Source organism: Ambystoma mexicanum, chromosome 5p (genome assembly GCF_040938575.1).
Source record: "Ambystoma mexicanum isolate Mex_15411 chromosome 5p, UKY_AmexF1_1, whole genome shotgun sequence".
Lineage (NCBI taxonomy): Eukaryota > Metazoa > Chordata > Amphibia > Caudata > Ambystomatidae > Ambystoma > Ambystoma mexicanum.
The window spans coordinates 1,344,237,827-1,344,263,486 of NC_090930.1; the positions used below are offsets into that span (position 1 = coordinate 1,344,237,827).

General features: G+C 47.3%; 1 protein-coding gene across 1 annotated transcript in view; it reads right to left on the minus strand.

The window, feature by feature from the left end:
* Positions 1 to 25,660, minus strand: part of ATPSCKMT (ATP synthase c subunit lysine N-methyltransferase) — a 594,428-nt gene that overhangs the window by 253,202 nt on the left and 315,566 nt on the right. The window lies entirely within an intron of this gene.

The following is a 25,660-nucleotide window of genomic DNA, read 5'->3' on the forward strand; positions in this document are numbered from 1 at the left end:
CTGGGCATACCCGTCCCACTCAGGGTGACTATAGCTAAACAAAAGAGGTGATGTCTGGAAGGTTTAGAATTACTCTTAACCTGTGGCATTGCTCTCAGCAACCCTCCAGACCCTCATTCTTCACCTGCCATGCCATTACAACTGGGGAAAGACCATATGCAAATCAGGCTTGGTCCCACCCCAAAAGGGGCAGGTTAGCCTGAACTGCTTGGTCACATTCCTTCTGCACGAGACCACAAGCATCCTCAGATATGTTTTGGCCTTGTTGGGCCTCATCAGTTAGGAGTAGCTTGGGTCTGTATGTCCATCAGAGACACTAGAACCTATGTCTGGGCATTCCCGTCACACTCTGGGTGACTATAGCAAAACAAAACCAGCCCCGACGCGAAGAGACCGGGAAAGAAGAGGAGGAGTCAGCCGACATAAACCCCAGCAGACGAGTCAAGTTAACGGTGCTGCAGAGAGAGGAGTACTGCACAGATCACACCGGCCTTCCAAGGATCACCACCAATCACAAACCGGTCCGATGTGGTTCGAATGACTGGGAGGTGGCCGGTAAGGCAAGAGAGACAGAGAAAAGCCCTGAAGCGTGGAGAGACTCGAGACACCCCACAGTGGGGAAAGAGATAAAAGTCCCAAACCAGGGAGAGACCCTAGAGTGGGGAAAAAGAGTGAGAAATGCCCCAGAAAGGGAAAAACACAGAGAAGCCCTACAATGGGGAGAAAGAGCGAGAATAGACCCAGAGAGGGAAACCACCAAGAAGCCCCATAGTGGGGAGAGAGAGTGAGAAAACCCCCAAAGAGGGGAGAGAAGCGAGACACCTCAGAGTGGGGAGAGATAGTGAGACAGGCCCCAGATTGGGAAGAATAACAAGAAGCCCCAGAGCAGGGAAAGAGAAAGTTGAAAGCCCCAGAGTTGGGAATGCATAGAGGAACTCCAGAGTGGAAAGAGAGGGACAGAGACAAGCCCTGGGGTGAGGAGAGAAACAAGACACTCCAGAGGGGGGAGAGCAAAAGAGCAGAGCCCAGAGTGGGGAAAGAAGTAAGAAACCACTGGGCAGGGAGTGAAAAGCAGAGGAGTGTCTGAGTGAGGAAAAAGACACTGGGCCTCATTATGACTGTGCCAGTATGGTAACAACAGTGCTGGTAAGCCTACCGGCACCTTTGTTACCGGACCGGCACAGTACAACTCTGCAGGTGGGTGCCACCCTGCCCGCCAGAGTCAGACCTGCACGCGCTCACAGAGTTCTCACAGGAGCACTGACACCGTGTTAACGGTGCCGGTGCTCCCGTGTCCCCATTCCCATGCAGCCCTATGGAACTAGGAGTGAACAAAGATAATGGGGTGGTTTCATTTTTGTATATTCAGAATGAAGTTTGATAGGATGTGTATGTGGATTCTCTGCTGCTTTCAAGTCCCTTCAAGTGGGGCACACCAATTACAGCAGAGCCCACAGGAGGCTGTCCTCAGCCATAGCGTTACGCTCTGGTGTTGGTGTGCTGTTTGTGCAGGCCTGTGAGCCTGCTGACTCTCATCTCCAGGAGGCGCGCGGGGGCAGTCCTCTCCTTGCACTCTCCCACCCGATTCGCATGAGATGCGCGTTCCTTGCGCTTCTCGGGACGAGATCTCGCGAGATCTCGTTGACGAGATCTCACGTCCGGAAGTCCCCACACACCTCCTTTGGTGGGAAAAGGAACGGTGATCAGTGCATGACGAAGTCTGAGAACTTGCTGGGTTTCCTCCTCTCGCGCTGGGGTCTGCCTTGATCAGAGGGTGGATCTGATTGGCGACTTGGGGCGTGGGGAGATTCAGGTGGATCGGGTTCTCCTTGTGTCGTTTCTCTCTGTGCTTCCTCAGGCGGGGACGACAGGTTCATGCTTCTGGTTTCTTCGTGATGCACCATTCCCGATGAGTTCTCTCTGGCATGATGCGGTTTGCTGGACTGGCCTTGCTGGGACGGTCCTTCTTCTGCTTCCTCAGATGGGTGGTTGGAGGATTCTCTTCTGCGGTACAAGGCCACTCTTTCCAAGTTCCATCGCCTACCATCGCTGGTGCATTTGTGGTTGGGCCCCTTGGCAATGACTTTTATGGGTCTGCTGTATTTTGATCCGGTCATGGTGTCTTTATGGGGAAGGCGTATTTTTACCAGGTCGCCTTCGCTGACTGCTGTGCATCGAACGGCACTGCGTTTGTCCCCTGGAGCCTTCATGACTTCCTTGTTTCTTTGCATGCGGAATACTATATCTTGCATGTCCATATCTTTGTCTGCCCTTACTTGGTGTAGCCAAGGCGGTACCAGCGTGGACGCTGCCCTTCTCCCTCTCAACAATTGGAAAGGTGAAACGCCTGTGATGGCGTTTGGTGTGATGCGGTGGGCCGCGACAGCCTCTTTAACTGTCCTGCTGGGGTCTAATCCCGATGCATGCGCCAACTGTAGCGCTCCTTAGGTGAAGTGGTTTGCTCTCTCGACCAGCTTGTTGGCTTAAGGGTGGTACAGACTTGCTCTCAACTGTCGAATGTTGTGTTTTTGGAGGAATTTCTCCATTTAACGGGAGACTAGTTGCACCCCATTGTCGGTCACTATCGCTTCTGGGAGTCCTTCACGCTGGAAAACGGCGGTGAGCGCCTCAATGACCGTGCAGGTGGTGATGTCTAAGGTGAATTCGACCTCCACCCACTTGGAAAAGTAGTCCACCATGACGATTCCATACTTGTGCTCTGAGGACATGCCGTCCAGTGGGCCTATGAAGTCCAGGCCTATTTTGTGCCACACTCCTTTGGGAACCTCAGTGGGCATCATGGGGGCTTGCCTCACGGACAAGCGTTTGTCGCTGTTGGTGCATTTGTGGTACCTTTCTATCATGGCCCTTATGTCCTGGTCCATGCCTGGCCACAAGTAGGCGTTGCGTACTCTACGCCTCATCATGTTGCTGCCTAGGTGGCCCAAATGTGCTCTGCACAGGGTGACTTTCCGGATGCCTCTGGGGGAATCACGCGGTCGCCTCGCAGAATGAGGCCGTTCATGGTCGTTATTTCGTCGCTCACTTTCCAGTAGGGGCGTAGCCCTTCTGGGACTGCTCTTTCATTTGGCCATCCTTCGCAGGCCCACCCGGCTACCCGGCGGAGGGCATCGTCCTGCTCGTATTCATCCTGCCAGTGGCGCTCACTTAGTTCCATAAAGTCCTTGAGGAATGTGGTTCCTGGGGATTTGTGGTTCAGGAGCCTAGACATGCTCAGGCGTTCTTTCAGCCTGCTATGTGGGCTATCTCATAGGTGTATTCTTGGAGTTTGGCGGTGATTCTGGCCAGTCTCGGTGTGGCGGTCTTTGTGCCTCCTGGGCTTAACATGTGTATGAGGGGTTTGTGGTCGGTGACCAATCGGAATTTTGTACCCCAGACGTACGACCGGAAGTATTCTACGGCCCAGGCACACGCTAACATCTCCTTTTCTACTGTGGAGTAGTTCTTCTCCGATGCTGACAGGGCCTTTGAGGCGAACGCTACAATGTTCTCGGAGTCACCCCTTTTTTGGGTTAGGGTTGCGCCTAGCCCACAGGCTCTGGCATCGGTCGTGATCCATGTCTCCCATTCTGGGTGGAAGGGTTTTAAGCAGGGCGCATGGAGGATCCTTCTTTTGATTTCCTTGAATGCTTTGTCCTGCTGTGGCCCCCACGCATAGCTCGTACCTTTCTGGAGGGGTTCCCTCATGGGGGATGTGGTTTCTGAGAATCTTGGGGCTAATTTTGCATAGTATTCCGCAAGGCCCAGAAAGGAGCGGAGTTTGTCTTTGGACATTGGGGCCGGGGCGTCAGTTATGGCTTCCAGGAGGTTCTTTTTGGGGCTCACTCCTTCCTTCGTGATGCGATAGCCGAGGTATTCGACTTCCCCTACGCCGAATACACATTTCTCGTGGCGCAGGTGGACACCAGCTTCCTGCAGTCTGCTCAGTACTGCGGCAAGTGCTTTGTCGTGGCCTCCGAGTTCTTTGCGTACACAAGTATGTCGTCCTGAAAGTAGGAGACGTTCACGATTCCATTCAACAGGGAACTCATCATCCTCTGGAACGTGGATGCCGCTGAGGACAGGCTGAACGGCATTCCGGTATACTGGAATGTGCCAAAAGGAGTGATTAACGCTGTGAGCGGGCGCGAGGATTTGTGTAGGCTGATTTGGTGGTATGCGTCGTGCTTGTCCAGCTTCGAGAACACAGTTCCTTCTTTCATCATGAGCACTATCTCACTGATGCTGGGGAGTGGCAAACTGTCAGTGACGACTTCTAGGTTGAGGCTTCTGAGATCAATGCAGACTCTGAAGTCATTAGAAGATTTCTTTTTAATGAGTACTACTGGGATCAACCATTCTGAGTACTCTACTGTCTCGATGGTGCCCTCTTTGACCATTTTCTGTAGGTGAGCTTCTAGCGCAGGTCTCGCTGTGGCAGGTACGGGCCTGACCTTGTGCTTCACAGGCACTGCCTTGGGTTTGAGGCGAATTTTGTGGACATAGTTCTTAATTTTCCCCAGAGTTTCAGAGAACAGGCCAGGGAAGGCTTCTTTCCAACTCGACGCTCCTCCTGAGGAGAACGCAAGCACCTGTTCTGGTGTGCTGGGGTCTAGCCTTATGCTGAGCCTGTGTTGGTCATCCCACCCTAGTGCGGCGGGGCCTTGAGAAGCGAAGTAGACCTTTGTCGTGGTGAACCTGCCTTTGAACTCAATCCTTCCTCTAATGTAGCCGAGTAGATCCACGGTGGCACCTCCGAAGACCGTCGGCTTTTGTCTGGTGGTTCTAATTTCCATTTTGTCTCGCCCCATCATCTCTTTATAGGTGTTGATGGGCAGGACGGTGAGGTCTGAGCCTGAGTCGGCCATGACTCGTGTTTCCATGCTCTCCACTTTTATTGGGGCTTTTCTCTCCTGGCTTGGGGGGCATTGAGCATTATGACCATGAGTCTGTTGTGTAACTCATCTTCACTCGACTCTCTGTCGCCGTCGATGCAGGTGACTGCTTTTCCTTTCCACGTGCAGGCCTGGGCCACGTGACCGAGGCGTCTACATTTTGAACACTCCTTGTTCCTGCAGGGAGTTCGGGATCACTGGCCATGTGTTTGGTGCTGGCACATCTGTAGCTCTTCGGTGCATCTCTTTGTCTGGGTCCTTTGTCTCCGGGGTTCTCGCAGGGCTGTCTTTCCCTGTGCCCTCTCCATTGCAGTGCTGATATGTCGGGTACCGGCAACGGATTCCCGACCTCTTTGCACCTGCTGGTGGTTTCTTCTTCAACTCTGGCTATTTGGATGGCCTTGTCGAGGTCTACTTCCTTCTCCTGGATGAATTTATCCTGCACTTTTCTGGAATTGGTGTGTCCCACGAGCATGTCGCAGATGACTTGTTCTGCATTGTGACCGAACCCGTACAGGGATGCTAGTCCCCTCATCCTGGTAATATAGTTGTCGACTAGTTCGTTGCCCTCCCGCTTGCGAGTGTAAAACCTCAGTCTGTGCAACATCACGTTTTCTCTGTTGGTGAATCTCTTCACGATGCAGCGAATTGCCTCCTGGTATACATCGTCATCTTCGCCAATTATGTGGTTGCCTTAATGAAGATGGGACACCTGATGTGGTAACTGTGGTATTTATTGAACACAGTGTGAAGGGATCAACTTGGGATTGAAGTGTCCAGGGGCATGGGGTATAACTGTACTCACAGTCCTGTAGTTCTTACTGCAGCCTTGGATTCTCTGCTGCTATCAAGTACTTCAAGTGGGGCACACCAATTACACAAGAGCCCCCAGGAGGCTGTCCTCAGCCATGGCGTTACGCTCTGGTGTTGGTGTGCTGTTTGTGCAGGCCTGTAAGCCTGCTAACTCTCTTCTCCAGGAGGCGCACGGGGGCAGTCCTCTCCTTGCTCTCTCCCGCAGATTCGCATGAGATGCGCGTTCCTCGTGCTTCTCGGGTCGAGATCTCGCAAGATCTCGTTGACGAGATGTCCCGCTCGGAAGTCCCCACACATATCCCGTTACTTGATATTGCCTCCTGCAATTAATCCCCTTTGATGTATTTTTTGTCAGGATGTAACATGCCTGATTGAACTATGCCATCCAAAGCATAAATTCGGACATAGTTCAAAGGCATGAATATGTGAATATAACACAGCGCTAATAGTTTAGTTCACTAATTTCAGAAGCGGAAGGAACCTTCCAAACACATTACATAACACAAATGGAATAGTAGACTAATTAAGCCAATCATATAGCATAGCGCAATGATAGTAATGTCACGCTTTATTAATAGGAATGTTCAAGTCCAGCGAGCTGTGAACTTGCAAGAGTTCAGCTTATATGCATAGACCTAATATAGTCAATACAATTACTCGGACTGTAGCCGGGACGTTTGAATCTTCAGTTAACACAGGGATCGTATTAATGAAAAATGTAGGTTCTTTTGCTAATTTAATAGATGGTGACATGACGTTATGTGATCAGTAGAACATATCCGTAATATCTATTGGAGACAAAGTTTGGGAATAAACCTATACGGAACCAACAGTGGCACGCATGTTCATCCCAAAACATGACGACTGTATGAAAGGTAACTGAAAGAAATGACAGCCTCAAACAGTAACCAAGGCGACCGTCCGTACACATTAGCTTTGCGAGTCAGCGTCTTGCGTTCAATCGGAGAGCCGACGCGCAGGAACAGGAGTATCAAGTTTCAGGTAAGCGGCATCAAAGGAAAGATGCCCATAGATAGCAGGGTGATTTCTGCATGAACCATAGATATACTTAGAGGGCCAGCACGACTGTAAACGCGCTTTTGAAATATACGGCGGTTTGTTTGTAATTATTGCCATTATATGGCTAGTAGCTCTTGCCTGCATAAACATATTGGCAATGACGTGGATATAGTTACCTTAATTGGAAATTGAATATGAAAACTAACAGTCAGGATTAATGATGGGGAATGCCTTGGTATATAATTATAAAAGTAAAAAAACAACAAGATTTATTGGCTATGGGCACACACCTTCTGGGGATTTAGTTAGTGTATTTGGGAAAGTTAAAAGTGTGTATATAAGAAATTGAGAAATGTGTCTGCAACGAAGAGAATTGTGAGAGTGATATGAGAGTGAGGCGGCCAAGAGAGGTGGTGCTAGGTGATGGTAATAGCCAATTATCAGGATTTTGAAATGAGGAGGCAAAACTATTTTGCAGGTGGCATTAAACCCGTGAAATTTGCGGACTAAGACTGAAAAAGAAATATACACATACATGGTAAGATATTTATGTCACTTCAACTCACTGTTAATAGGAGACAATCAATAACAATTTAGTGGGAATTTTCTGGTTAAAGTAATATGTTATTAGAGTAAAGGACGTAACATTGGAACCAGTGATGGGGATTTTAGCCTCTAACAGTATGATATAATTACAAAGAGACGAAAAACATGGCAATTATTGGAATGTATTCTTAGAGATGTTCTTGCCACCATTTTTAGGAGAGATATTAGTTAGAGGAACTTAGTTGGAACTAGGTATTTTTCTGTTGAATGAGACATGAAAATTCATGTATGTGTAAACTGAAACATATAGGACTTATTCCTTTCTTAGTTTTTCCCTAATTTTTGTTGTCCGTCATATGTTTTATAGCTGATCCTAATAATCCTCCCCTTACCAACTCCCCCAACTCTGTCATGTTTGAAATGTACACCAATGTTTTTTCTTTGTATTGAAGTATTGTATGTTTTTTGATAATGACTAATGCCCAGATTTCAAAAAGGCACAAGATGTGCTGAAACACGTGTCATTATATGGGCCTTTCCACAGGAGTGGAACTACAATACCAATAAATCAAATGAACATTGAGTTTGTGGCACAGCTTCTTTTTGAGAGATAACCTCTACTAATTAAGGAAAGACTAGGTCTTCTTTCTTTGAAGAGAGAATACAATTTGTGAAAATCGTGCCTCATGTTCGTCTCCTGATTGTGACTTACCACAGCACCCTGCAATGTGCCATAAAGGATTGAGTTAATAACATGGAATATTAGGGTTGTGGGTGGGGTGGAAAAGCGACATTGAGGCAGTCTTTTCTGCAAAGGAAACTTACTTAAGCGGCAATGCTGTTGAAAATACATCAAGGCCACACAACTGCAAGGCTTTAAAAAAGTTGAAAGGCAGGTGATTGCGTCATGTTTCATCCAGAACGCATGAGCTACATTGATTTGGGTAGATGCTGAGGTATAATTGCCGCTACTACCCGACTGGCTCATATGTGCATATGGCCAACTGAATGGGAGGCTTGCAGAGCAGGGGGGACTTCAGAAGAAGTTCCTCAAGCCACAAATATAACTTCAAAGAGGCAAGAAAAAAACAGGAAAAAGTCAAACGTTTAGGAAACCCATAAAATGGAACAGCAGAACCCAGAATTCTGTCCTCAAACTCTGGCCTACCAATCCGTATGTCATACTCATTATCACCTGCAGGTGTCAACATTCTCGTGTTAGATAGCCCTAGGGACAGAGTGGGTTGAGAGGCATGAAGAGTTGGCAAGTGAGAGGAGGAGGTGGAGGCGAGGAGAGGGAAATATGTAGCTGGAGAGGAGGATGGAGGAGTAGCTAGGAGAGGAAGAAGGAACAGCAAGGGGGAGGTAGGATGATGGGAGAGGAGATTTCAAGAGGAAGTGCCATAAGGAGTTGGGAGAGGGAGGGAGAGAGAGCGAGAGAGAAAGAAAGCAGGTGGTGACATCGAGAAGGAGATTGTAGGAGACATCCAGGAGGAGGCTGAACAGAGAGCTAAGGAGGAGGTGGATGGAAACATCAAGGAGGCAGGTGGTACATGAGATAATGACAAAGTTGAAGAGAGATATAAAGAGAGGGTTGGAGACAGTATCAAGCGAGAGGTTGGAATTAAGCAATATGCCCCGAGCAGACTCAGTAATGTCCCCGCTCCGAGGGGCATATTGCTATTAGTACTCCGGCCCGCAAGACCGGGGTACTAATAGCATTCTTTTCTGTTCTGAAACGCTGCAGCGTTTTGGAACAGAAAAGAAAAAAAAGAAAAAAGGGCTGGTGGGGAACCAAAAAAAAAAAGGAAACATACCTGAATCCCCAGCGGGGGAAGAAGGCGGCCTCCAGCCGTGTTGAGGTTTCGAAGCGTGGATGGCCCCGCTTTGAGCCTCCTCATTGGCTGAGGGGTTGCCACGCCCGTCGCCGGGACCAAGGCGTGGAATCCCGGCCGAGTAATTCCCAGCCGGGTAATGCCCCGGCAAGAGCCAATTAGAATGCTTGTTACATTCTGGTTGACCCTCGCCAGGTACTAATGAGAAATAAAGAGCAGGTTGTCAGAGATATCAAGGAAGGAGCCGAAAGAGAGAGAGGGAGGAGGATGGTTTTGTGGCTACATTTTATACATGGAACATTGTATTTGTTTTACTATGATCAATATTTGACACATTTAGACCAAGGCAGATTGAATAGGATTACTTTTCATGTTTTGAATATGAAATTGATATATGTTTCCATTATTTTATAAAGCAATTAAATTTGTCTTCTATGGTGACTTTTTTATGGGTTGTGCTAAATAAGAATAAAACTATTCTGAGAGAAAGAGGAAGTTGGAGGTGATATCGTTAAAGAGAATGAGAGTGAAGGTTGGATGAGGAATTCAAGTGAAGGGGGAGAAAACCCCAAGGAGGAGGGAAAGTAATCTAAAGAGGCAGTGAGCCTTACACCAGACAAGGGGCGCTTACAGGCTTGGGAGGGGAGGATCTACAGCCATGTGGAGGTCTGTTGAGGTGGTACAGGCGATGCAGTAGATATTCCCTTAGGCAGCAATTGTTGCTACCCATTGGTTAGAACAGAATGGATGTATCTATGTGTAACAAAGCCAGGACCCCAAGACATACTGGCAGGTAAGTAAATGTTAAGCCAATAAGCCAATTGAGGTAGTCGCTTTTGACAGTTATTATTCAGCCCATTCTTTGTTCTCCTATGGGTCCAGCAGGTAGGCACGTAGACCCTGATACCCAGATCCAGTGGGGTTTACGAGAGATGAGGACAAGAAGACAAGAAACCCTTGAACAAGGAGTCAATAAACACGTGTGAGAACACTCAAAACCCAGGACTGGCAATAAAGAGAGCAAATATCTAGGGATGAGTCCTGAATAGACATTTGCAAGCTAATGACTCAAAGTCTTCAACCCAAGGAGAGGCCATCCAGTTAATGAGGTTTTGAGTTGCATTGACAAGTTATGGACCAATTCTGTTAATAACTCTTATAAATCACTTTTTATATATGTATCGGCTCCTTGGCCTCACGAAGAGCATGCCCTGCTTTGTGACAGTAGCTATCAACTATAGGTGTATTCCACACAGGTATTGTGATGGACAATGAGAGCAAGTTTATATGATTTCTGACATGTAATAATCATCATTGCTGAAAGCTACCTATCTTGGTTGTGTCCCCATGGACAAACATTAGAGGGGTACAAAGGACAGCTTGATGGAGCTATTTAAAGCATAAAACAATACCAGGTTTTACCTACTCTCACCAAAGAGCAACCCCAACAGGAGAAATAAATATGTGGCAGTAAGAAAACATATTCCTGTGCTGTGATTTCATGGCAGTTAATTATGGCATCCAGAAAGGGGAACATTTGCTAATGGCAATAAGCTCTTTAAAACCTATCTGGTTAAGTCCTTAACGTTTTGTGGTTTTAAGTGGAGACTTAGACTTTGTTAAACATATTTAGTTAAGGCTAATGTGACTTTACATATTGTCATGTTTGAGATCAAGACAACATGTTGGATCCTTCTTTCAAAACGTGTTGGCTAAGGCTTTACAGTCAGTCCTACTTGTCTTCATCTGACTCTACACAAAATACTATCCAGTTTATAGAAAAAATAACAAAGTTGAACTCTGTGTGCATTCTTTCAACTATACTCACAATGTATCCAGATGGATCAACATTCCCTAGCATTGATAGCCATGGCATACCCATACTGAGGATTCTTTTCTCAAGACCATTAACCCATAAATGGCCTAGCTAGAGCTTTACCAATCACTATGTTTTTCCTTTGCAATGTGTCATCTTAGAATGCCTGTAGTTTGCCACAATACATGGGATGACTAGGGTGTACACGCGTCCCAGCGGTTCTACTGGTGGGAGGAAATCATGGGCACAGCTTGACTGAGAAGACAGTTATACTTGCAGAATGGTGCTACACGTCTGGAAGTGTGTAATGTTCGTGACAGCTTGACTAGGCCAGCATCTTTCTGGCTCGGGTCAGTCTGTCTTGAACTGAGAGCTCTGGGTCTGTTTCTTTGTTCTTAGCACTTTCCATGTTTTAGCAAAAGAACCACCCACACACAGTCAGTAAAGGACTTCCTGTCCAGCTCAGTCCCAAAGGAGGACAATCTGTCTTGGGGACCTTTTTGGTGGCTAGGCATGTTCAGACAAATTTGTCAGTTGAGAGATTAAAGGTCTTTGTCCCTGATCTGTAGCTCTGTCCTCAGTCCTATAAGACATCATCATCCGACATCAACATCTGGTGTCCTTATTACTCAATTGTGGAAGGTGCCCTGCAGGAGGATAGGGTTCTGTTCTGGGCTACATTTACATCACTCTCTTGATTTTATTCCTGAAGTGGAAGAGTGAAGTCATGCTACACTGCTCCCATGAATGCCCAGCCAAGTCAGCTGGGAACCTATGGTGAAAGGAATGTCTGCTTAATGTCGCTCTGACTAGGAAAACTCTCTGCAAGGTGAGAGGGTTCTCTCATGTATTGTTTACTGTTTTGTCTTCAGTAGAGGGATGACTGGATTGTGTGATGCCTATACTGGTATTTCAGTTTTCTTTTCGCTGTAGTTTAATTATCATGGGTTGTAAATACAGAGTCCATTTTTGTATTACACCTAACCTTTTCTGTTCTTTGGTGACACACAGAAGTCCCTCAACACTGGTTTTCAGTTATATACTGGAGCCCTTTGGGGAGGGCTGTTGACCAGGAGGAGTCCATCCCTTATTGTCATGCATCACATTGGCCAATTAAGTTATCATCATTGCCTCTCAAGGGGGCATGGCCAGGGTCCATGAAGTGAGGCCATGCCTCGCATGAGCTCCTGCTCTGATCCTCCCAATGGTCCTGCCTGCGGTGCAGTTTTATTGGCCACTGCATGGAACTCCATAGATTGAGGTTGTCGCTACATAGGTCTACTCATGTGGTGTTTTTCCAACTCATTTTGAAGTTCAGGGGGCTGAGAAAACCGAGCGTCTTCAGCGCACCTACATGATCCAAAAAGGCAGCCGTCTGAGGGCGAAGCAGTGACAGACTGGCGACTGGAGCTCCCTCCTGTGCCCCTGCCCTGATCTGGAGCTGCAACGAGGCGGGCAGATGAACCTGGTGACCCGCATTGGAGGTTTGGATCCTCCCTGGCGACTGACGCTTGTGCAGCATAGTAGACGCTCCTGTGCCAGGCGCCTTGTGTGAGGGGAACCAGAACTACAGAGGAGTGTGGGGATGCCCGGCGAGATGCTGTCGTTGGAGGGTCAGGGTCGCGCTGTAGTGCGTATGCTACCCCGGTAGCCCCCCGGCTCTCCCTGAGGAGCTTCAATGGCGTGGGAGGCTGCCCTGGCATCTGCCGAGGCAGGCGACCCCAAGTCTTGGAGTCTGCATATACGGATGCTGATTTGCTGAGGGACCACACTCTGCCCGCAGCGACATTGGTTCCTGCAAGCCTTTGGCTGGGGCCACGGAGGGCACATGGCCTGATGCAGGCGAGCAGGCCAATTTCACAGAGGGCAGTTAATGAAATAGGTGGATCCTGAGCTGATTGATGGTATGTTACCTGTGACTTGGGTAGGCGAACAATACACCTATAGGTGCAAATTGAAACAGAGTGCCTCCATTTGGAAATCTAAGCCCACAGAGAATATACGTTGGGACCCCCCCCCAGATGAGGGAGGACATTTGCAAACTGATCAAGGAACTGCACCCATTGTTGTTTGCTGCTTCCCCTTCTTGTCTGCAGCGCCGTCTGCGCAGGCAATCTGGTGATATTCGCACCCCGCTGCAGGGGCCAGGAGGCACTGCCTCCCAGTATACTGTGTGACTCACATCTAATTGCTCTGGCTGCTTACTAGTGGAGTGGAGGCACGAATTGGGTGCAGGGCCACCTATTATTTTTTGACTTGCGTTTTCTAAAGGAGGTTGTATCCTTGCTTCCATCTCCATATACAGGGACCACCTGCTTTATTGACTGTCATTGTGCTGCAAGCTGAGGTGGGTATACCCCAAGTGCCTTATGCTATGCCAGCCACTAAGCAGAAGGGAGGCAGCAAGGGCACGATCATGGAATCCTTCACAAGCCAGGGCAAGCATCAGGACCCTATCTCGGCTAGGGAGACAGAGCAGACGGACGAACTGGCAGCACAGAAGGGGTCCCAAGAAGACAAGATCCTGGCTGCTATTGCAGCTGTACGATCCCCCCTAGGTAGCAAAGTCGAGGAGGTGAAAGTAGATGTGCAACTCCTGAGGCAGGATGTACGGTCCCTGGCGGAGAGGGTCATGGCTACCGAATTGCTGCTGCAGGGAATCGAGGGTGAACATTTTGGAGGTGAAGAATGCCGCACTGGAAATGCGTGGCAAGGATGCAGAGGAAAGGTCACATAGGCATAACATTTGGGTGCTGTGCCTGCCTGAGGGGGCGGAGGACTTAGATCCGAAATCTTACATTGAGAACTTGATACTGCAATAAGTTGGTCTGGGGAGGCTGTCCCAGGGTTTCACTATATAGAGGCAGTCCACCGCTCGGTCCAATTTATGACCCATGATCGCTAGGGTCCTTAATTTTAAAGACAGAGAAGTGATAATGTAGTGTTCCAGAGAGGGCGGTACCATACACAGGGGCAATTTTCAGATTGCTATATTTCCTGATTATACACCACTATTCCAAAAGAGAAGGAACATGTTTGTTCCTACAAAGGAGAGGCTTCGTCAGCTTGGACTCAAGTACATGCTCGTCTACCCTGTCAGACTGAAAATACTGTATAAAGCGAAAGCGCCTTTCTTTGAGAGTCTGAAAGCAGCAAATATGTGGAAGGAGCACAACATTATGACGGTCAAGGCTGTGTATGACGGATAACAGAAGGATGGGCGGCATGCATTTGTATGCTGCTGCCGCCCTGCAAAATGGGGTTGGGCAACATGTTTGTGTCACCTAAACTGTCTCTGCACTTGTATGCTGCTGCCGGCCTGCGACATGTATGTTTTTGCAAGCACTTATGTAACTAAGTAAGCCTTCTGTAACAGTGCTGCGATGCCCAAGGACTGTTGTGCGCTTTATAAATGCAAATAAATTAATAAATGGACCCCTGAACTACTCGATATGAGAGAAGTGCAGCCAGACACTAAACGCACTTGAGACTTGCATGTCACCACAGCCGGGGAGACGCTTTGCAGCGGGAGTGCAACACTGCTGCTCATGTTGTGGAATCTCTGTCACCCCCAGAACAGTTAACACAGCTGGTACCTGCCTATTGCTGGTGCCTTGAGCCTGATACCTAATGGCGCGGATTGGCTGCAGGGGTACGGGTGCACCCGAATGGCTTGATGCTGTTGAGCACTGTTTTGGCCCTATTACTTGTTATAATATGTTTGGTTACTGTCGTTTGTTGAAGTTTACATTTGGGATTGGGTGAATTTGGCTGACAGTGGGGCTGGGGCTGCAGAGGTTGGGTTTCTGTATGAGGGACATGAGTGTGGATATGGTGGGTTCACTGTCACAAGAATTGCTATTTGGGAGGGGGAATGGTGGAAACTTCATTTGGAGTGCTGGAGGATTGCTGTTGGGGTGGTTGTTGAGACATCCGGATGGCGCTGATTTGAATTTTGACCTGGAATGTCAGGGTGCAGGGCTCCTATCTGCATAGGAACAGTGTGCGATCCTATTTGCGCAGGAAAAATAAATCCATTGCTTTATTACAAGAAACACACTTGCTCCCTGAGGAACAGGAAAGAGATGTTACAAGGTGGGGGGACTGATTATGGATCCACATATCTGAAGTTCGCTAGAGGGGTACTGGTGTGGATAGATGCGTTGGTTCCATTCCGTCTCCTGAATGTAGTGGCAGATAGAGAGGGCAGGTTATGATATGTTAAATCTACTTGTAAAGTGCACAGTCACCCGAAGGTATCATGGCACTAGAGTGAGGAGTTCCTGGCCAAACGCCAAGCAGTGCCTAGAAAAGGTGGGTTTTAACGGCCTTTCTGAAGGCTAGATAGTTAAGGATTTTCTTTATGGTCCTTGAGAGATCATTCCACAACTCTCCAGCTGCAACAGAGAAGGTACGTCCTCCGACCCGGGCCTGTTTGAATATGGGCACCATTAGCAAGTCAGTAGAGGCTGAGCGCAATGACCGGAGGGGAACGTAAGGCGTACATTTCGCCTGGAGATATTCAGCCCCTTGGCCATGTACAGCACAGTGAACAATGCAGAGTGCCTTGAAGTTGATTCGTTGAGTCACCGGTAGCCAATGCAAGGCTCGGAGAACCGGCGATATATGGGCTCCATAAGGAGAGCCAGTTGCAACCCGGGTGGCCAGATTTTGGAGTTGTTGCAGCCGATGGATTAATCCCTTAGGTTGAGCCAAGTAAAGGGAATTACAATAATCCAGCCGCGAGATTACCATAGTCGCCACCACAGGAGGGTGCAGGGGTGCAGGAATCATAGGGAGCACCTTTTTTATTGTTTTTAGTTGAAAGTGGCCGGTTTGGCACACAGCTGTCACTTGCTTGTCCATAGACAGGGAGGTTGACAATACTACCCCAAGGTTTTTAACCTTATCCACCGGGGTAGGAAGGGGGCCCAGGGAAGAAGGCCAGAAGGAAGACACCCAGAGTGAAGGATCAGGAGGGCAACCTACCTCCATCACCTCAGTTTTGTCTCCGTTCAATTTGAGCCAATTGTGGTCCATCCACTCACCCACAGCTGGCAGGCACCTCCGCAGGCAGGACGACACCTCAGCCTGATCAAGATCTAGCCGGATCAGGATCTGAGTGTCGTCCGCATACGAATAGCACCTGACGCCAAAGGAGCGGATGAGACACACAAGGGCCCAGATGTAAATGTTGAACAGGATGGGAGACAAAGAGGAGCCTTGCAGTACTCCACAGCTGAGGTGGAAGGGAACAGAGGAAAAAGGAGGCATAGCGAGGGTCTGAGTACGATCCAACAGGAAGGAGGTGAACCAGGCTAGTACCTGCCTAGATATTCCCAACTGGGCAAGGCGGGACAACAGGATGGGGTGGTCGACCGTGTCGAAGGCTGCTGAGAGATTAACAAAATCAGAGCACCCACTCCACCTGCGTCCACCAGCCTGGCCATATCATCCTGGACGGCGACCAGAACGCTCTCAGTTCCTCTACCAGGATGGAAACCAGATTGGGCAGGATCGAGCAAGCATGAAGATTCAAGAAATGTGGAGAGTAGAGGTGACACCAGTGATTCTAGCAGTTTAGACAGAAAAGGGAGAAGAGAGATAGGGCGGGAAATTAGACAAAGTACCAGGATCAAGAGAGGGTTTCTTCAGAAGAGTGACCCTGTAGCCGCCTTCAGTTCCTGAGGCACCAGCCCAGATTGGCAGGAATTATTGATGGTGGCTGTGATTTCTGTGAGGAGGGCCAGGGCGATCTGTTTCATCACTGTCAGAGGGACAGCATCTGAGGGAGAGCAGGATTTAATTTTAGAGATGGCCGTCAGTACTGATTATTCCAAGAACATAGAGAAAACAGACCAGCCAGATGGATTAACAGAACCCACAGCCGGTGGAGAATGTTTTTCCCCAGACGTAGAAGTGGCCAGTGACGTGGATATGTTCTGGCGAATAGTATTAATTTTGGCTATAAAATACTGAGATAGGGCATCACATAATTCCTGAGTGGGGGTAACTTTGGGAGTACGTTTTTCAGACGAAACCAGTGAGTTCACTGCAGCAAAGAGAGCTCTGGATTGACCCAGAGATGACTCGATTTGTTCGGCAATATAAGCCGCTTTGGCAGTTTTAATGGCTGCTGAATATTCTATAGAGCATGCCTTATAAAGTATCTTTTTTGGTATGATCATAGGCTTTGCTGTTAAGGATTTCAATCCGGCGACACACACTTTGGTCTCGGCCTAGTATGTAGCACACAACTCAGATGCTTTTCTCCTTATTTTATGCAGATTCAATTTGAGATGGTACACAACTCGTATCACACCCCTTTTTTGAAATACCCCGGATCACAATGGACCATGAACCAGGCTGGTTGGTGAAATGCAATATTTAAGTATTTATTTTAAAATTTAAAAGAAATCATGCAATTTTTAATATGGAGCAGCAATGGGGTGATAATTACAATGAAATTGTGAGAAATGCATTGGGTTAACCTTCCCCTAGAACATATATACAGCACAATGGAATAGGAGCACTTTTTGATTTAGGAAAGATTGCACCCAAGTTAAGGTTTCCCCCTGCAATGTTCCCTCAGCTCACAAACTATTCTGAGTGGATAGAAAGAAGCAGCAGGTAATCAGGAATAAGAGGAAGAAGACAGAATACAAATCCAACCTTCCCTCACAGAATAAGAGGCAAAAACCCTTATCAAAGACCTAAAATAGCAATCGGAAATGGCAAATAATGAATTAATGTGTGGTTAAATTATAATATGCATATGTTTTATGACAATAGCATGTAGTTCTATCACTGGCAGTCACAAGGCAATGGATCACCAAGAACACATCATTCGAAAATGAATGGAAAATTTAAAACATGTTGCAGTCAAATGACACGTGTAAAAGTTGTATTTTCTTAATTCCAGTTTTAAATTACCCAAACGGTTTTTAATAAAAACGGGTGATATACTCTGATTTGATAGGTCTCTAGCTGGTGAATTGAGAGGGATATGGAAGATAGAGTGAGGTTCGTTTTTAGGAAAATATAGCAGTGAAAAAGAGAACATCGATTTTAAAAGTGAAAGGCAAATTTTACTTAAACTAGATTTAATGGCTAAGAAAAGAGGAACGCCACCCGTGAATATAAAATTTACGCTGCAGTTGTAACCCTTCACGCAGTGTACCCCTTTTCTTTAGGGAAATTTAATTTATTTAAACACAATATCGCTAATGACTTATGATCTAGGCAAGACAGAAATGAAGAGAAAAGCGGCGCTAACGCTTGGAGGTCAAGGGCAAGAACACAGAGAATTCTGACAGTTTTAACAAGTTACCAGGATAAGGATAGGATGGCTTAGAAAGTGGGATAAGGACAAATGCAAGACAAGATAGACTATGGATTTCTATGGGGTAGGGATTATACTTACAGTCCACTTTTAGTTTCGGGATTTTTGGACCGTCAAAAGGTTCTGGTCACTACACGTCCGCGTGCCTTGCAAAAGAAAATAGCTAGGCCGTTCTGGTCACCGGATGGCAAGGACAGCGGAATGGCAATTCTGGTCACTGGATACCAAAGGTCCGCTGAATGGCAGGATTGTAGCGGGCATGCAGTTAGTGGGCAGCAAGCCAGTCTGATTCCAGGATGCAAAAGGTACCACAGCTTTCCCCTTTTGGGAGATGAGTGAGTTTTCAGAATTACGGCCTTACAGGGAATAGGATCAGCAATGCTTGTGTTTTGCAGTGGGCTCTGGAGTAGGGTCAGCAATGCTTTGGCCTTGTAGTGGGGTCTGGAATCTGGATGAAGCAGATTAGGAATGCAGCGCAGGAACTTCAGGAAGAGTGTGTGTATGGAGTCTTGCAGGGACTCCAATTTATAATGCATAATGACATCATCAAAGTATATAGCTGGGCAGGTTTAGCTAAGCATGCCTCTAAACTACTTGATTGGTCAGGGGTGCTAGTCTCCGCCTCGCTCTCAACTGGTTGGATTTCAAGTGAATGATGTCAGATTTATGATGTGAGTTTTACAATGTCCAAAACCTCCCACAATTACTTTAACTAAAATCCAGTGTGGCCCCACATGACACACTTATACAGTGGAAACATCTAAACAAATGACATAAACAGGTTACATATTTTATGCAGCACATACCAGTCCAATCCTCCAGTTTGTGAGACATTGTTTGGACCTTCTACCAGTTTTTTGCGCTTTTCAGTGTGAAATGTTTGGCCTAAAATTCCATAACTTTATCCATATGTGTGAGTCATCATAAGGGATGTAAATATGAAAATGTGCATTGTCATCATGGATACTTTCCTTCTATTCCCTAATTCTTTTCCATTTCTATTCCCAAGGGGTCAGTGAATTCTACCATGTCTTCAATGAAAGCCCATAAAATCACTTTTAAACTGTAAAATGTTTCTTGCTGCAGAGATAAAAGTCTTTACATTTGTATTCATAAATAGTCTTTGGAAGCAAATGGCAGTCCTTTGTCTGTCACTGGACCATTTTTTTCCCAGCTGCCACCAACTGTCATTTCCTCCAGAGCAAGGTGGGGGTTTTCAGCTTGATTGAAGGTTTATTGCCCCCTCCTCACTTATCACTTCCTTGTCCTGGAAATTCCATTGTATGTGGGTTCAGCCTAGACTAGATTCTATCCAACCTAATGACTATCACTGGGGTGTTAGTATCTGCTGAGAGAGGCCCTCCTGTAGCATCCCCCTCAAGCAGAAACCTTTTCTTCTTTTGGAACTTGCAAAATCCAGCCAATATAGTTTAACGGTTTTACTTTCTTATATTTGGTCCTGAATTAAACAAGCCGGTTGAATAAAATAACCCAAGTGTGTATTTTCCCCAGCAACAAACCCCTTCACATTGCTAGGTTCTGGAAGGCTTTAATTCAACAGTTTACTTTTAAAACTGGCCTTTCTCTCCTTGACTTTGCAAAGCCCATTTTACATGTGTGGTGAAAAGCTGGCATTTCTTTTTAAATTCGGTTTTGCATCTCCCTCTGGATTCCCACACTGTCTTGCAGCTATAGTTATTTCCTTGTATGCAGGAGTTTTGTTTGAAGCACAGATGCCTTAAAATTGACATGGCTCATATAGCTGGAGTTTCTTTGAACTACTGAGCTTTGATACTTCGTAAAGAAAATGAACGTGTTTTCCCGTGCGGGTAAAAGTGGAGTTCCTTGTTGATTTTTTTTTAGATTTGGTTTGAAAGGGACTGTCATTCAGAAATCATACCTGGTTTTGCTGAAGCACAATGAGATATACTGGGCATGGCAGGGCCGTATTAATCACAGTGGTTTAATGAAGAACAGATGGAAATAGCGTCACAGCAGCATTTTTTAAAGGTGAAAAAGTTTCCTTTTTAATGGGGATTTTGGGCTTGCAGCAAAGCAACGCTGCTTTTTCACTTTATTCCATTTTTATATATCAGAACACACTGGCACGCTCCCTCAGTGTGTCCCCTTGTTCCATCCTGCCCAATGTATGCTTGGTAAGACGGTGCACCCATCTTTTTGTTGCTGCAAAACGCAGTTTTAAGGCCATGGTGCTCCCAAGAGCCAACGCACCCATTTGCTGTTTCTGCGCGAATGCAGCTTGGTTTTGGCGAAATTCTGTTCATTGGATCAATGTAGCCCACATTGCACCATTGTTTCTCTGCTTGTCTTAATTTAAGCCGTGCAGCTTTAAGTTGGTCCGAGAACCCGGGTTCTGAAGGTAATCTGCGAGGTTGAGTCAAGCCAGGAGGAGCCACCATGTTGGCAGCTTCAACAAAGGCCTGAGAGAGAGAAGAGAGCGAGATTGCAGGACCGGACCTGCATTTAGCTTTAATTACAGAAGCCATACTCTGGGTATCAATGGAGCGTAACAAGCGTCGCCAGATTTGAGCCACAGGGATGTTAGTTAGCCGCCCCAGTGCTTCAAGTAAACAGGACACCAGCAGATGGTCAGACCATAGTACAGGTTCAATAGACTGTATTGTCAGTAGCATTTTCTTTGCAAAAACCAGGTCTAGCGTATTGCCTAGCCTGTGTGTAGGAGTGTTGACAAGCTGGTGTAGATCTAGATCACATAAACTGTCAAAGAATAGATTAAGTGCAGGCGGTCTGGGTTGGTTGAATTTTATATTAAAATCGCCTAGGACAATCAGGCGGACGTATTGCACTTGACGTTGAGCTAGTAGGTCAGGAAAGCCTTCAAGGAAATTGCCGGAGGGGCCAGTGGGGCAATATACCAGCAATAAGTGATAAGTCCTAAATGGTGAGACAATGCACCTGACCAGGAGGGCTTCCATGGCTAAATTATGGGGACAGTTCAGCTGAGTGATGATGAGATTGTCCCTATAGATGAGAGCAATCCCACCACCCCAGTGGGGAGGAGGATGATCCGTATGAGTAATAAGGTAGCCAGATGGAATGGCTTGGACAAGGGAGGGGGCAGAAGTGGCCTGCAACCAATTCTCCGTGAGGCACAGCATGGCAGGGCAGTGGTCGGACAGAAGGGACCAGACTTGGTCAGCATGCGCAGGGAGAGAGTGCATATTAAGGAGCAATAGAGAAGGAAACTTGGGCTTAACTACTTCTGCCGGCGCAGGTTGGGAAGAGGTTATTGATTCCCTAGGAGGGGAATTGCACCAACCAGTAGGTAGTATGGATGTGGGCGGGCAAGATGCCAAATGTTGAGCTCTGGAGTAAGGCAAACACTGTGGCGCCCCGATCGTGACATGGACGGGCACAGACAGGCTTGCCGTAGGTGTAGGTGTGTGATAGTGCATGGCTATGTGGAACACAAGAAATATGTATAGTGAACTCCTACTTCCCTAACCATATGTTACCGGCCCACCTCCGCCCATTGAATGGCCAACTGGCCCAAAAGCGGAATGCCTTGTTTGTTTGGGGTCGGGATTTCAATTGCATTCAGAACCGGCTCTGGATAGATCGATCCCTATGCAGGTCAGGCCTTCGCCGGCTTCGCTGTTCCTTAACGTTGCTTTGATGGAGCTATCGCAGGTGGACATATGGAGAGAGCTGAATGCCGAATTAAGTAAGTATTCCTATTATTCTGACCCTCAGGGTTTGTATACCAGAATCGATTATTTGTTTGTGGGGGCCGAGCACTGGCAGAGTACTCGGGTGCAGAATATATGTGGCGCATCATTTCGGACCACTCTCCGCTGATGGTATGCTGGCATAACAGGGGACCTAGGCCTCCTGTTCTGATGTGGCGCATCTCTGCACAATTGCTGTGGGACAATGCCTTCAGAGGCCGGCCAGAGTCTTCCCTGGTGGCCTTCTGTGAGAAACCAAAGGGTATCTCACCTGCTGGTACCCAGGGATCTCTCTCTCAGGTGGCCAGGGCACAGCCATCGCCTTTGGATCCAGACCCTGCGGTGGACAAGTGCGTGAGTATCACCTGGGTGAGAGGTCTTTGGGGAGTGGGGATGATGCAGCAGGTGGAGAGATGGGGTATTCCTCCCTTTCCCGTACCCATGACCCCTCCTATTTCATAGACTGCTGCACGGGTAGTATAGCTCAGTGGCAACGCGCTCGTCTTGGAAGCAAGACAACGCAGTGCAACACAGGTTTGAATCTCGGGTCTGCACCTAGAAACCGCTTTGGTATTAAGCGTGTTATAAATAAGCAATTATAATGTATCAACTTCCTCCCTTTCCACACAAACACTGGGCCGAGGAAGAGGGTGACTGAGAGTAATAATACTAACTCATACACATAGCATTGGACAGTTATCGCTAATTGGGTCAGGCAAAGTCAGGCACTTGATTCTAATTGCATACATCTAATACCAATTAACGCTCCTCACACGATCAAAGGCGGAATGTAGAGACACACTCTGGGCAAGGTGGAACACGAGTAACAGCAGAACTTCTGGGGTGAAGGCAAACCTACTGGAGCAGAGCAATGGACCGGGGGACGAGAGCCACGGGTGGAGATCCCCAGGAATGTCCTGCAGGAAGTTGTTGCTTCCAAAGGGCAGCGAAAGACATGTGGAGAAGGCTGAGTAGTGGAGAGTTCCGGCGAAAAGGAAGTAGCCCACTTGAAAGTCTCAGTGAAAGGTGAAATGTTTGTAGCAATAAAGTGAACTGTAAAAGCAAGGTGATTGAAATTGACCCCAAGAAAAGGGTAGAGTAAAAAGGTGAATGTTGAACTTTGGTGCATAATGCAGTGAACTACCCAGACCAGGAAGCACTGGGGCAGATAACATAAAAGTGTGAATTGAAAGCTGCCAAGTCAAAGTGGTCCTGCGGAGGTCTGTAGAAAAAAGCCACACACATTCGAAAGTCTTCCACATCAGGAAACGATGCGGGCCTGACTGAGAGAGACCGATGGTGTAATAAGTTAGGGGAAGGGAACCCCTAAAGGAGGTGAATTTGGCTTGGGGAAGGGAAACCCTGCAAGTGTTTTATTTTGCTGTGAAAGGTCTGAGCCCAACAGAGGGAGACTGACGTGAACTTTTGCTGTGAAAGGTCTGAGCCCGACTGAGGGAGACCGATGTGAATTTTTGCTTTAAGAGGTCTGAGCCCGACAGAGGGGGACCGACGTGAACTTTTTGGTGAACTGTGTTTTGAAAATTGGAAAGTAAGACTTTAACGTGAAAGGCCAGGTGGGCGTCGATCCACGTCTTGAACTGCCTTTGTGTTAATAACCTGAGCCAGAGTGTGTCATCTTGCCTACAGGGACCGCCTTACTCTGTGCTGTCCAACGTGAGGAGGACAGTTGACTCAGCCACATTTACTTTTTATATTCGAACATACATATTCTCCTTTTCACACTTTTTGTACAAGATATAGGGCAGGAATTAGGTTTTTGTTAGTATAGGCGATTTTGATTTGACAGACTCAATTAGGACTGTTTTATTTATTATTTGACGGTGAGACTACTCCCATCTTAGCTATAGGGCAAAGTAGGAGTTTCTCAAACCCCATTGAAACTTCAATAAAGGCTTTACAAATTGTACCTTTTTCGTCAGTGTCATACTTGTGATACCATGCCTCCCTTACACTTCCTGGAATCTAATCTGGGCATTGTTGACAGTCAGGGGACTGTGTGGTAGACCCTGTAGGTGGTGACTAGGGGGAGGAAATTACTGGCGCAGGGGCTATTAGACAGAATTGCTGCGGGAAGAAGCTCGAGGCCCCTTGGGCGGAGGCAGACCCAACGTATGGAGACATAGGAGAAGCTCCGCAAATTTGACTATTCGGCACATGTGGCACGTGCGCATGTTGAGGGGAACAAATCAGGTAGGTTAATAACATGGCTATGCTGGACTGGGCAGCCTCGGTGTGCAGTCATACTGCTATATGAGTGTGGAGTGTGATACCCCCTTGTGGTCTCAGGCAAGGATAAATTATATTTTTAGCACATTCTATAGTCACCTCTATAAACACGATGCTCCGGTTGACCCATAAGAATTGAACCCTGCGCTTTCCCAGATCTGCCACAACTCACTATTGAACAGGCAGCCGCCCTGGAGATGCCTTTGACAGAAAATGAGTTAGGTGGGGCGATTGCGTCCTTGATGACCAGGCGGACGCCGGGGGGATCGGTTCCCTGCAGAGTTTTATAAAGGCATACAGCCGCACCCTTATCCCTGTGTTACTGAGAGTGCACGAAGAAGCCTATGAGAAAGGTTCGCTCCCGCCCAGTATACGAAAGACGCCTGTGGTCCCCATACCGATACCTGGGAAGTCCGCTGAACACTGTGAATCATATTGACCTCTGGCTATGCTGAACCAGGACATCAAAATATTAACTGTACTGTCGGATAGGTGACTGGGCAAAGTAATCGGCACCTTAATACATGAGCATCAGACATGATTTTGGCCCGGACGGAGCACTGCTTTGAATCTCTGTCGCTTACAGCACATAATTGACCAGACTAACCCTGATGATGTACCGTACGCAGTGGCTTTGCTAGACACCAATAATGCGTTTGATTCAGTTTATTGGAAGTGGATGTGCGCGGCACTGCAAGGCTTTGAGATTTGAAATGGCTTTATTTGTTGGGTCATGTTACTGTATACGGTAAGGAACGCATGGTGGCAATAGTAAGACTGACAAAAGTGACCACAGTTCAAGGGTGTTTATTGAACTTTCACAAGGGTGTGATAAACGCCTATCTAACCCTAAATCTACACATGAGAGCAAGTTACAACCATCAAATCATAATAATGCAGTCCTAGCGGAGGCTTGTCAAATAAAAAGGGCCTATACTAAAAAGCCCATTGCCAATCCTTACCACTAATTTACAAATAATGTGGGGTAATGTTCATGAAAAAGAAAGAAGTGTTCACAAAATGATATGTCAGGATGCTCGGCCTCCCTTCCCCACGTTTTCAGCACGGGCAAGGTGGGCCACTCGAGCAAAGCGCACATTCTGGCTTCTGCAGCACGAGGATACATTTCAGTTTCCACAGTTCAAGACCTTCTGTGTTCAAGGCTCTTTACTTCTTGCAAGTCTCTTGACTCAGAGGGTCTGCTGCACAAAACAATAAGGAAACATTCTTTCCCCTTCAGTATTTCGCATTTACACAGTTTGGGTGTTCACCCTGGATCCCCCTCTGCCGGGCTCAGATCCTTTCAAAGCAAAAGTTTAACTCAAAATGTCCAGGTTGGACCCCCCTCTGCCGGGTTCAGATCCTTTCAAAGCAAAAGTTTAAATCAAAGGTTCCAGGTTGGATCCCCCTCTGCCGGGCTCAGATCTCGCTCAATT